The following is an 11,656-nucleotide window of genomic DNA, read 5'->3' as shown; positions in this document are numbered from 1 at the left end:
CAGTAAGGAGTTCAGTAGTTGGTACTTTATCTCCGTCCACATTATCTCTCTCCAGCACTTAGTACATAGAGGCCTCACTCAGAGGCTGTCGCCTGAAGCGGCCGCTCGTTCTGAATGAGGGCGGCCGCTTCATTATACAAGTGCGACCACCCACAGCTTAGCTAACGGCCAGGGTGATGGTCGCGATGGTCATCACCATCGTGACCATTGGGGCTTACGACGAGACCCAAAGGCCCCAGGGAGCTTCTTGCTCTGTTTGAGCAGGAAGCTCCCCACTGACATCATTGATGATGTCAGTGCGGCCGCCCACAAAACGGCAGGCGTTTGCATGGGAACGCCTCCGTTTTGGAAACCACCCCCCGTCCCGCCTACAAAACGGGGCGAGCTGTCGATCAACATTGACAGCCGCCCCTTTTGTAGAGAGCTCCGGGGCTTGCGCACGCACAGTGCGGCTGCTGCGCGTGCGCAGGACCAACCATCGAGTCGGTTGCGAGCGCATCGGCGCTCACGACCGACTCTGAATAAGGTCCAGAGTCCCTAAATCACTGGCAAAAATGGCTGTTTTAATCCTGCCAAATTGGGACAAAACATGTAACAAAATAGGACACAGCTATGATCCCCCTATAACACGAATCTGGGGGCACATCCCTTAGGACACAGCTATGATCCCCCTATAACACGAATCTGGGGGCACATCCCTTAGGCCACAGCTATGATCCCCCTATAACACGAATCTGGGGTCACATCCCTTAGGCCACAGCTATGATCCCCCTATAACACGAATCTAGGGGCACATCCCTTAGGCCACAGCTATGATCCCCCTATAACACGAATCTAGGGGCACATCCCTTAGGCCACAGCTATGATCCCCCTATAACACGAATCTGGGGGCACATCCCTTAGGACACAGCTATGATCCCCCTATAACACAAATCTGGGGGCACATCTCTTAGGACTGTTACGAATCCCAAAGCCTACTCCATGTGAGACCACAAGAACCTGGCTAGCAAGATCTTCACCAATAACAACCGCCCGTTGTTCCCTTAGAACTTGGATACGTTCACCGGTACTTAGGCAGCCACCTGGACTTATGCTCGGGGTAGTAGCGGCTCACATGGAGGTACAAGGGAATTCAATAGATGAAATGTACAGTTGGAACAGATGCAGGTGATGGCAAGGCTTTGAGGAAAAGAAGAGTGGCTATTTGACCAGGTGTGGAGTTTGACTGGGGCGGTACACCTGTCAAACCGTAACGCAGGTGTCCTAAGGCGAGCTCAGGGAGGACAGAAACCTCCCGTGGAGCAGAAGGGCACGGGAGGTTTCTGAAGTGGTTTAAAGTAGCACAGCAGCCGATGACGCGGCAATAGTATAGATGGTGCGGAAATAGTGCCGATGGTGCAGCAATTGTGCCGATGGTGTGGCAATAGCCGTTAGTAAACAGTCTAGTCTTTAGAAATGGCCTTGGAAGCCGATGATGCAGCAATTGTGCCGATGGTGCAGCAATAGTGCTGATGGTGCAGCAATTGTGCCGATGGTGCGGCAATAGTCGTTAGTAAACAGTCTAGGTTTTGGCAATGGCTTTGGGAGCCGATGATGTGGCGAATGTGCCGATGGTGCAGCAGTTGTACCGATGGTGCGGCAATTGTGCCGATGGTGTGGCAATAGCCTTTATTAAACAGTCTAGGTTTTGGCAATGGCTTTGGGAGCCGATGATGCGGCGAATGTGCCGATGGTGCGGAAATTGTACTGATGGTGCGGCAATAGTGCCAATGGTGCAGCAATTGTGCCGATGGTGTGGAAATAGCCATTAGTAAACAGTCTAGATTTTGGCAAGGCTTTGGGAGCCAATGATGTGGCTGCAATAGTGCCGATGGTGCAGCAATAGCCGTTAGAAAACAATGTAGGTTTTGACTGTGGCTTGGGAGCCGCATGAAGGTTGATGAGCTGATGACAGCACGGGGGCTGCTTGGTGCGACTGGGAAGCCGTATGGAAGCTAATGCGCCGATGGCAGTACGGGGGCTGCTTGGTGCGGTTAGGAAGACGTATGGAAGCTGATGAAGCCGTATGGCAGCACGGGGGCTGCTTGGTGCAGCTGGAAAGCCATACGGAAGTTGATGAGCTGTATCACGAGGAGAAACAAACAAACTGATCATGCAGCAAAGCCGATGAAACTCACAGACACGCTATAGTCGGCACAGCTGCAATAGTCCAGTGAATATAAATAGGCTAAAGTCCCAATCAGGTTTGCACTTGTGGAAAACATCACTTCCTGAGGCGTGTCGATCGCCTAGCTACAGGAACAACTGAAGTAACCCCGTCCTGTCTGGGCAACCTGTTAGAAGGATTCAATTTGTGACTGTGACTTGTAACAAGGACACAGCTATGATCCCCCTATAACACATATCTGGGGGCTCATCCCTTAGGCCACAGCTATGATCCCCCTATAACACGAATCTGGGGGCTCATCCCTTAGGCCACAGCTATGATCCCCCTATAACACGAATCTGGGGGCACATCCCTTAGGCCACAGCTATGATCCCCCTATAACACAAATCTGGGGGCACAACCCTTAGGACACAGCTATGATCCCCCTATAACACGAATCTGGGGGCACATCCCTTAGGCCACAGCTATGATCCCCCTATAACATGAATCTAGGGGCACATCCCTTAGGCCACAGCTATGATCCCCCTATAACACGTATCTGGGGCACATCCCTTAGGCCACAGCTATGATCCCCCTATAACATGAATCTGGGGGCACATCCCTTAGGCCACAGCTATGATCCCCCTATAACACGAATCTGGGGCACATCCCTTAGGCCACAGCTATGATCCCCATATAACACGAATCCGGGGGCACATCCCTTAGGCCACAGCTATGATCCCCCTATAACACAAATCTGGGGGCACATCCCTTAGGGCACAGCTATGATCCCCCTATAACACGAATCTGGGGGCACATCCCTTAGGCCACAGCTATGATCCCCCTATAACACGAATCTGGGGCACATCCCTTAGGCCACAGCTATGATCCCCCTATAACACGAATCTGGGGGCACATCTCTTAGGCCACAGCTATGATCCCCCTATAACACGAATCTGGGGGCACATCCCTTAGGACACAGCTATGATCCCCCTATAACACGAATCTGGGGGCACATCCCTTAGGCCACAGCTATGATCCCCCTATAACACGAATCTAGGGGCACATCCCTTAGGCCACAGCTATGATCCCCCTATAACACGAATCTGGGGGCACATCCCTTAGGCCAGTGATTCCCAACCTCGGTCCTCAAGGCACACTAACAGTCCTGGTTTTAGTGATATCCATGGTTAAGCCTGGATAGTAAAGTCAAAATAACTGAGGTACTAATTAAGTCAGCTGTGTTCAAGTATAGTTATCCTTAAAACCTGGACTGTTAGTGTGCCTTGAGGACCGTGGTTGGGAACCCCTGCCTTAGGCCATACCCCTTTCACATTCAGTGAGTGGAATTGTCGGGAAAATATCAGGATGATTGGGAAGTATGTTATGCTCAGTACACAACGGTATCATGATGTGGGGTAGTGTATCAGTTTTGTTTTGGCTTTCATAAACAGACGTCTATGACTTGGGCTGATGGGGTAACTTCTTTATTTAGTTGTATGCACATTTTTAAAGGTAATGCCTCTATACATTGAATGAAATACTTTAAATTGTATCATCCAATACACATGCTGTGGGCATGCAGGGTTCTTCTGCTTGTTTCGTTTTTGCTCATCATTATGTGTCCTATTTTTTTCAGGGCAGAACGCATCAATAATCTTTAACTTGAGGGATACTCTATCACTCCAGTTGGACAGTTATTATAGCTACAGCGGCTCCCTCACAACCCCAACGTGCTCTGAGAATGTAGCCTGGCACGTCTTGAGCTCCGTTCAGCAGATCGACCTGTCACAGGTAAGAACATTCACTGGAAAAACTAGCGTTTTAGGGGCCGATTCATCTTGCAATGCGATCACGGGGGCGCTAATATCCTGCCCAGGTCGCATTGCAAATGTGATTATTAATGAATGGGACCCCTACTGTCTGCAGAGTGAAGTAAATCAGGCAGCAGCCCCCCAGTAAAAGTTAAATGATTGTTTGCCATTGTGCATGCGTACAAGCCGCACTGCGCGATCGCATTGCGATTACGGATGCACAGAAGAATCTATCGCTAAGTGAGTGACAGGCTGTCAGGATTTAGGGGTGGTGACGGGGGAGTGGTCAGGAAAACGCAGGCGTGCCTGTCCATTTGAACGCCATTTCATGGGCTGCATAGATTAGCCACTGCGATTGCATACGCAGCTTGAGAACCCTATGTGTATGAGAAGTCGTGCAGTTTCTGCGGCTAATCAGACCTGCTGTAAATACTGCGTGACAAGCTGATGTGCGTCGACGGTACCGATGTATACGGAGAAAAGTAAGGTTGGACGGATATGAGAAAGCAGCTGTGGGCATCCCTATGCTGGCTGTGCTTCGGCAGGCATTAGCATATTTTCGCACTGTGGACCCGATTCAGACCCTCTCGCTAGATGCGTACGCACGCACCCAGTGTATGCAAATCCGGCACACACCCAGCAAGGCAGGCGATCACACGGCAAGGCATCAGCACACCCGCTATGTCTTGGCGTGCGATCGCTTTGTGTATGCAGACGCCCACCAGCCTGTCTTAAGACTTGCGCACGTCATCTCCAGGAAGTGTATGCAACCATCGGTACCATCGAGTACCATCGGATGCATACGCAGCACTTGTGGTTGACTATACCCTACCACAAGCACTGCGAGCACTTCAGTGCAAAATTCTGCAAAGTGACGTGTACTATGACGCTGCCTCTTAATTATGCACGCCTCTGAAATGGCGTTAAGATCCTCAGGCACGCCTGCGTTCGGGTCTGAATCGGGCCCTGTGTTCCACACGAAATCGCAGCTGTAATCGCAATTGCGTACGCAGCTGAATGAGGCCCTATGTCCGAATTTTAAAAGGGCAGTGATTTTAACTAGCAAAACATGGCTAGTGAAATCATTGGCTTTTTAAGTTTCAGGGGTAAACATGATCGGAAGTTGTAGTTTTTAGAACCCAACACTTAGTAAATAAATCCCCTGATCGCAGCAGCCTGAGTGCTAAATCTAAATGCAGAAGCCAGTTCATAACACTGATCTCAGTTTCTGAGTTTTTCATATTTATTATTATTACTTCTCATGAATGAAATAATAATGTAATGTTTAATTGATCATATTAATACTTTTTTAAATGTTCAAATATTTGGTTTATTCAATAACATGAAGCAAAGAGCTGCAAATATACTACACATATAGCAACCAATCAGATGTCAGCTTTTATTAGCTTACTGTTGTCAAAGAAATAGGAAATCATCCCTGAATGGTGCAGTGATTACTGATAAGGTACGTACACACGAAATTATATATCGTTATGATATGAACAGTAATGATATCGCTCAACGATATATATCGTTCATATCATTCCGTGTGTATACAACGAATGACCAACGATGCACGCTCCCGCTGGACAATAACGATATCGTCCATCGGCCATGCATGCAGGCCAATCTGGGCGATATCATTATGTCTCCATAGGGATCTGCAATGTTGGTTGTTGGTGGTTTTTGGGTGTGTGGATGAACAATATCGTTCATCCAGCACACCAGGATTTTTAAAGGAAGATCATTCAGCGATATCGTAATCGCTGACGATCGTTCCGTGTGTACCCAGCAATAGATAAATAAGAATAGAATCCCAGGGCAGAGCAGGATTAGGATTTATGTAACCAAGAGAAGGAATCACAAGGGAATAGAGGAAAATGCCATAGTCAAGAGTCTCTGGAGCAACCAATAACATATCTGGGTAATCAGTCAGGCAAGGGTAAAATGCAAACATGTTGGCTAGGAGCATTTTAAGAGAGGAGGGGGCCCGGCTCGGCGATGCAAAGCAGCACTACGTAGAGGTGGGCCCCCCTGGACCCAGGGGCTTGTGTGCCTCGCACACCCTGCACCCATTATAGATACGCCCCTGACGTGGCCTGATTCAGAGATGTATGTAAGCCTGATATTTACACACCTCTCCAATGTATTTAGATCTGTGCATGCGCAGAAGCCACACTATGCATGTGCAGATCTGAGACTGTGATGTCACTCACGTCGCCCTCAAACGCCACAGCATGATTGACCTGCTGCTGGCGTTTGGCGGTGGCGACAGGCAGCTTTGCAGAAAATGGGGGCATGTCGGCCCTGTTCTCTGGGCGTGCCGAAGCCACTGGCTTCATCCTTGGAAGCAGCTGACACTGGCATCCTGAGTATTGAAAGTCCCTCAGCCAGAAGTAGCATCATTTGTAACATGCAGACTCTGGCTACATAAAACACAGTATTAAATAAAAGTTTATCTTGTTGGCTGAATATTTTGCAGTTACGGTGGATGGTGATGGAATCCTTCGTAGATTCATTCTGTGGGTTTTTTTATTTGATGGTCTTGGCTTAGGGTTCACAGATTCATTTTGCCTACCCTCCAACGTGACCCGTTCCATTAGGTACAGAATGCTCTGCTCCTGGACTTACCACCTAATTATGATTGCAGTCACCTGTGTTGAACTAGGTGATTGATGAGACAGGTGTTTCACCTCAGGTGGCTGCAATCATCAATTAAGAAGGAAGTCCAGGAGCAGAGCATTTTGTACCTAATGGAACGGGTCATGTTGGAGGGTCTGATATTGTTGTTTAGACCATTAGAGCTCAGTGTCTTTAGTCTGATTACATCCAAAGTCTTGATAGAAGTTAAGGTAATGATTAAGAGCTTGTGGTTAAATTTCCTAATGAGCAGACGAACACACGGATACACAAACAACATATATATGTTTATAGTCTTTTAAGACTACATTGAGAGTGGAGGCTTAATGGTGATTCCCAGTGCTTCCGCAAATGTTAGTCCGTGTGCACATTCCTCTCCTATCTGTCCCTTACTATACCTGAGCGTCTCCGAGGGTAGCGATCTTCTCCCTGTTCCACGGGTTGCTTTCTCCTTCTGGGTCTCAGTTTTACCTGCGGCGCTTGAGATGTTGCATCGGCAGCCGGGTACAGTGCGGGCTTAGCGGTGGGGGGTGCTCAGCGTGACTCCAATCTCTCCTGCTTCTCCCACCACCTGCTTTTAACTGAAGATACTGCACAAAATGGGAACAGACCAGGTATCCCATTTAATACTAGTTTATCCTCTCTGGCCATCCAGGCTATTGTTTCCACTAATCAGTTGTGCAAAGGGCCCAAAATTCCTCTGGAACTCTCCAAAGTCTGCTTCCAGGGTTCTTCAGATCTTCTGGACAAGTTGCCCCGTGCATATTGAGAATGACATGAATGTGCTGCTAACAAGACTCAAGATTGTCATCTTCTACAGTAGTCCTTATCATTGCCTCACTGAGGCCATTCATGGACCAGATATTCTACCATGATTAGAGAATTAATGTATGGCATAGTACTGCTAATACAGCTAGAACAGCTTATCTCCTTCCTGGACTTCTGGCTGCCAAATATGATGCAGGCCTTGCATCAGCCACCATCTGCTATTATGGTTCAGCTCTTGCCTTTTTTATCACCAAGGCTAACTGAAGACATTTTACCACCTGTTCTAACTCTCTAAGCTGCCTTAGACACAAGATCAGAGAGTGTACTTTTATTGATAAATTTTGCTTTATTACTAGATTTAGCCTTAGTGGCCAGGTGTGCTGGGCTAACCTTAAATTATATTACAGATTCAAAACACCCTCCTTTAAAAATTGTATAGTTGAGTTTGATATATTCAAAGATGGGACAAATCCAATTATTTGTTTGGTAACTTATCTCATAATTGAAACTTACTGCTCCACTAAAAGGTGAAGCTTCAAGGTTATGTATCACTTGCCATTAACCCCTTTAAGGGACACTTCCATCTGGGGAGCTGCCACCTCTAGTGCGGCAGCAAAAGTTATGTTCCTACATTCCATAATGCATGCAACTCATTGATCCTCTGAGCATAAGCTTGCCAAGCATTATTGGAGACCAACTGATCTTCCAAGCAACCACCAGGTATGTGGTAGCCTGCCCACCAGGGGCGGAGTCTACAGAAAATGGGGCGGAGCCTCGTGGTTTTCCCCGTTTTCGTCACTATGGGGGCGTGCCCAGCACTCTCCAAGATGCTGGGCAGCCCCCAGGCAGTCCTAACACATGAGAACAGATGCCGTGCGCATGCGCACGGCATCTGTTCTCCTGCTGCACACCAGCTGCTCTGCTATGCAGAACAGCAGTATGTGCTCTCCCCAACTTCCCACCCACCGCGGGACACTGCGGCCCACGGGTGGGACAGCCCCAGAAAAACGGGACTGTCCCGCTGGATTCGGGACAGTTGGGAGGTATGTGAGTAGGCCAGAGGATCATCACAAGCCACAGGCATCAACTGCTAGAGACATCAAAAAATTCTCTCTGTCTTACCATTTTGTTGTCCAAATTATGATCAAGTCAGCGTCTGTTTTTTCGCCTTCATGCCATTTGGGCCTATAGTTGTGCCTAGCCTGTGGATGCTCTTCATGTTGCTATGTTTGTACTGTATAATTACTTCACTGCATTAATCAAAACTATGTTTTTGTTACCAGTTCAGTAAACAATTTAACTGGAAAGATTTATGTCAGTGTCTATTTTCCCTTCGTTTGAACTGATAAACTTTCCTTCGTTATCCAAGTCTAGTCTTGGGATTGCCATCAGTAGGCTTCTGAAAAATCTATCTGAGGGCGGGCTCCAGCGGTAACATGATCATTAGGTCAGAGTGCAGTTGCTCGGCCCCGCCCTCCTATGTAGGGACAAGCTAAGTGAGTGAATTTTTTTCCACTTTACCTTGTCCCAGCGGTATTCGGGAGGCTTGCTCATCCACCCACCAGCTGTTGCTAGGTGGCAATCCTATTCCCTAGAACAAAGAAAGTTTGCAGGTCATGGATTCCTGCAAACTACTGTTGCTAGCAATTTTCAATGAAATTGATATCTGTCGTTTATCCATTTGTTGTCTTTATCCCGGTACTGTGGACCTCATTCAGAGTCGGTCGGAGCGGCCGCACAGTCGTACACCACCGATGTTCGCTATACTGCGCATGCGTAAAGGTCGCAATGCGCGTGCGCAAACTAGCCGCTACGATCAGAAATTTCTCTCTCCAGGCCAGGTCGGTAGTTTGAGTGACAGATTGAGGCGTTTGTGGGTGGTAACAGGGGAAGGTGCTTGAAAACGGGGGAGTGGAGATCCGAACGCAGGCGTGCCTAATTATGCGAACAGCGTTTTATGGGAGTGCATACGGTTTATGGGAGTGCATAATTAACAAAGTAGCGTCATGGCACATGTGACATGGGAGGTTTTTACACTGACATGATCGTAGAGCTTAAGAGAGGGTATGGTCAACCTTAAGCACTACGACCAGTTCTGATGGTTCTCGATGGTCTCGATTAATCCTTATATGCCCGGAGATGACGTGTAATGCGTACGAGAAGGGGGCGTATTTTTTTGTCTTCCGGCCGCTTCCTCCCCTTGGTCGGCCAGCTACCGATCCGAACTTAGGGACGCAACTTGCGAGGGAATCATTTGCATATCCGGCCCCTTTTCCCGTACGACCGTGCGGCCGCTTCGACCGACTCTGAATGAGGTCCTGTGTGTGTTTATTCTTCTGTATGTAGTTTGTGTGTTCCACTATCCTTGTTTTTAGAGGGCTAGGTAGATACATGCCACAAAAAATAGTACAAGAAAGACAGAATACAGAGAAACAGACTGAAACAAAGATAAAAGACAAAAGGTCACAGACTTAAGGCTCATACACACTAGAAGATAAATTGGACGATATGGACGATAACGATATAGTTATCGTTCATAGGGCCTGATTCAGAGCCGGACGCTCTGAAAGAGCGCTTGCTCTGAATCAGGGCGTTTTTTTTTTTTGGGTGCGACCTCCGGCCCGCTCGCATAGTTGTGGGTGACCACCCACAGCTATTGCGAGCAGCCAGGTGATGGTCGCGATGGTCTCGACCATCGGGGCTTGCGACGAGACCCTTGCGGTAGGGTCTCATTCCCGCAAGCCCCAGTGAGCTTCTGGCTCTTAACAGAGCCAGAAGCTCACCACTGACATCACTCGTGATGTCAGTGGGGCCGCCCCCAAACATCGGGAACGCCTCCGTTTGGCCAGCCACCCCTCCTGCCCGCCTCCAAAACGGTGCGAGCTGTCGATCAAAATCGATAGCAGCCCCCTTTTGGAGCGAGACCCGGAGCGATGGAGCGCCCGTCGCTAGCCGGGTCTCGCGCATGCGCACGTCGGAGCCGGCTCCGGCGTGCGCATGCGCAGTGGCCAAACGTCGACCCTCTCGCGAGCGGGTCTGAATCAGGCCCATAGTAATCAATACTGTCCAGTGTGTATGCACAATATCGTTAATGATCCATGCTTCCGCAAATCGTTAACGATGTCTGCCGTCGCCCGAACATGCAGAGCAACCTGACGATATCGTCAGGTTCTGCATGTTCAGGGATGAGGGAGGGTGTGGTCACTGAAAGATATCGTTAACGATATCGTTCAGTGTGTATGCTCAATGTCGAGCCCTGCAGTTCAGGGAAAACACTTAACGATATCGCTCATGGGGCATATCGTTAAGTGTGTATGCGGCTTTAGACCGGGGTGCAGCAAGTTCAAATCCATGGATACAAAGCAGGGCTTGGCACTTGGACAGGCCACAAAATGCCCGGGCAACCTATTCACAAGCCTTATGTACTCTGGAAGGTTGCTCTGAACTCATTGCTGAGTGGGCTCAAAAGGGCAAACAAGAATTTCACAGACTTCATAAACAATACAGGCTACAGGAGAGAGCTATACCGCAGTACCAGCCCCACACACTGGGGGCATGCGCTTTTTACCATGTTCTTAAATAAGCCCCATAACTACTTAGTAATAAAATGCATTGTTAATATTGACAGAATCCTTTTCTTCTTTTATACCCATAGTACAACACAATCGTCTCTTCATTGTACTTTACCGCAGAGGAAGAAGAAATTCAGATCCCAATGGCAGACAACTTTAGGCCAGTCCAGGCTCTTAATGAGAGGACAGTGTACAAATCTGAGGAATAAAGTGGATGTGATTTTGTATTAGAGGTTTCCTAACTGACTACAATAAAAACGTACTCTCTGACCTCAGTATTCAAAAAACTATGATTTTTCTATATTTTAAATGTAATTTTATCTTGAATAAGAAAAGTGCAAACACATATTCACATACCTGTGTCTTCACCAGATTCTACTTAAAGATACTGCAAACCTTTCTGTGTGTACGGCATACTTGCCGACTATCTGGCTGCTCCTTCTGGGAGGGAGCAGCCAGATCGGCAGAACAGGGGGCGTGGCCGGGCGGGCTGAAGGCCTTTTCCGGGTGTGACAGGGGGCGGGGCCATGCGATCGCGTCATTTTGGCCCCGCCCCCGCTACACAATGCCGAAATACAGGCATTGTGAAGCAGGGGGCGGGGCCAAAATGACACGAATCGCGTCAGCGGCCCCCCGCTGTAGGGGGTTTATCAGGTACTGACGGGGGGGGCAGGGGATCGGCGGCATGCGGGAGGCTTGCCTGCCTTTCCGGGGGG

General features: G+C 48.6%; 1 long non-coding RNA gene across 1 annotated transcript; it reads left to right on the top strand.

The window, feature by feature from the left end:
* Positions 1 to 3,445: 3,445 nt before the first annotated feature.
* On the top strand, positions 3,446 to 11,137 carry LOC148525172 (uncharacterized). The gene is made up of 3 exons (XR_015878302.1): positions 3,446 to 3,525; positions 3,786 to 3,940; positions 11,024 to 11,137. It is a non-coding gene; the product is annotated as an uncharacterized LOC148525172 (long non-coding RNA).
* Positions 11,138 to 11,656: the final 519 nt, after the last annotated feature.

This window comes from Taudactylus pleione, unplaced genomic scaffold (assembly GCF_031769625.1).
Source record: "Taudactylus pleione unplaced genomic scaffold, aTauple2 ptg000110l, whole genome shotgun sequence".
Taxonomy (NCBI): domain Eukaryota; kingdom Metazoa; phylum Chordata; class Amphibia; order Anura; family Myobatrachidae; genus Taudactylus; species Taudactylus pleione.
The sequence above is the reverse complement of the archived record's forward strand: the minus strand, read 5'-3'. Positions and strand labels throughout refer to the sequence as shown.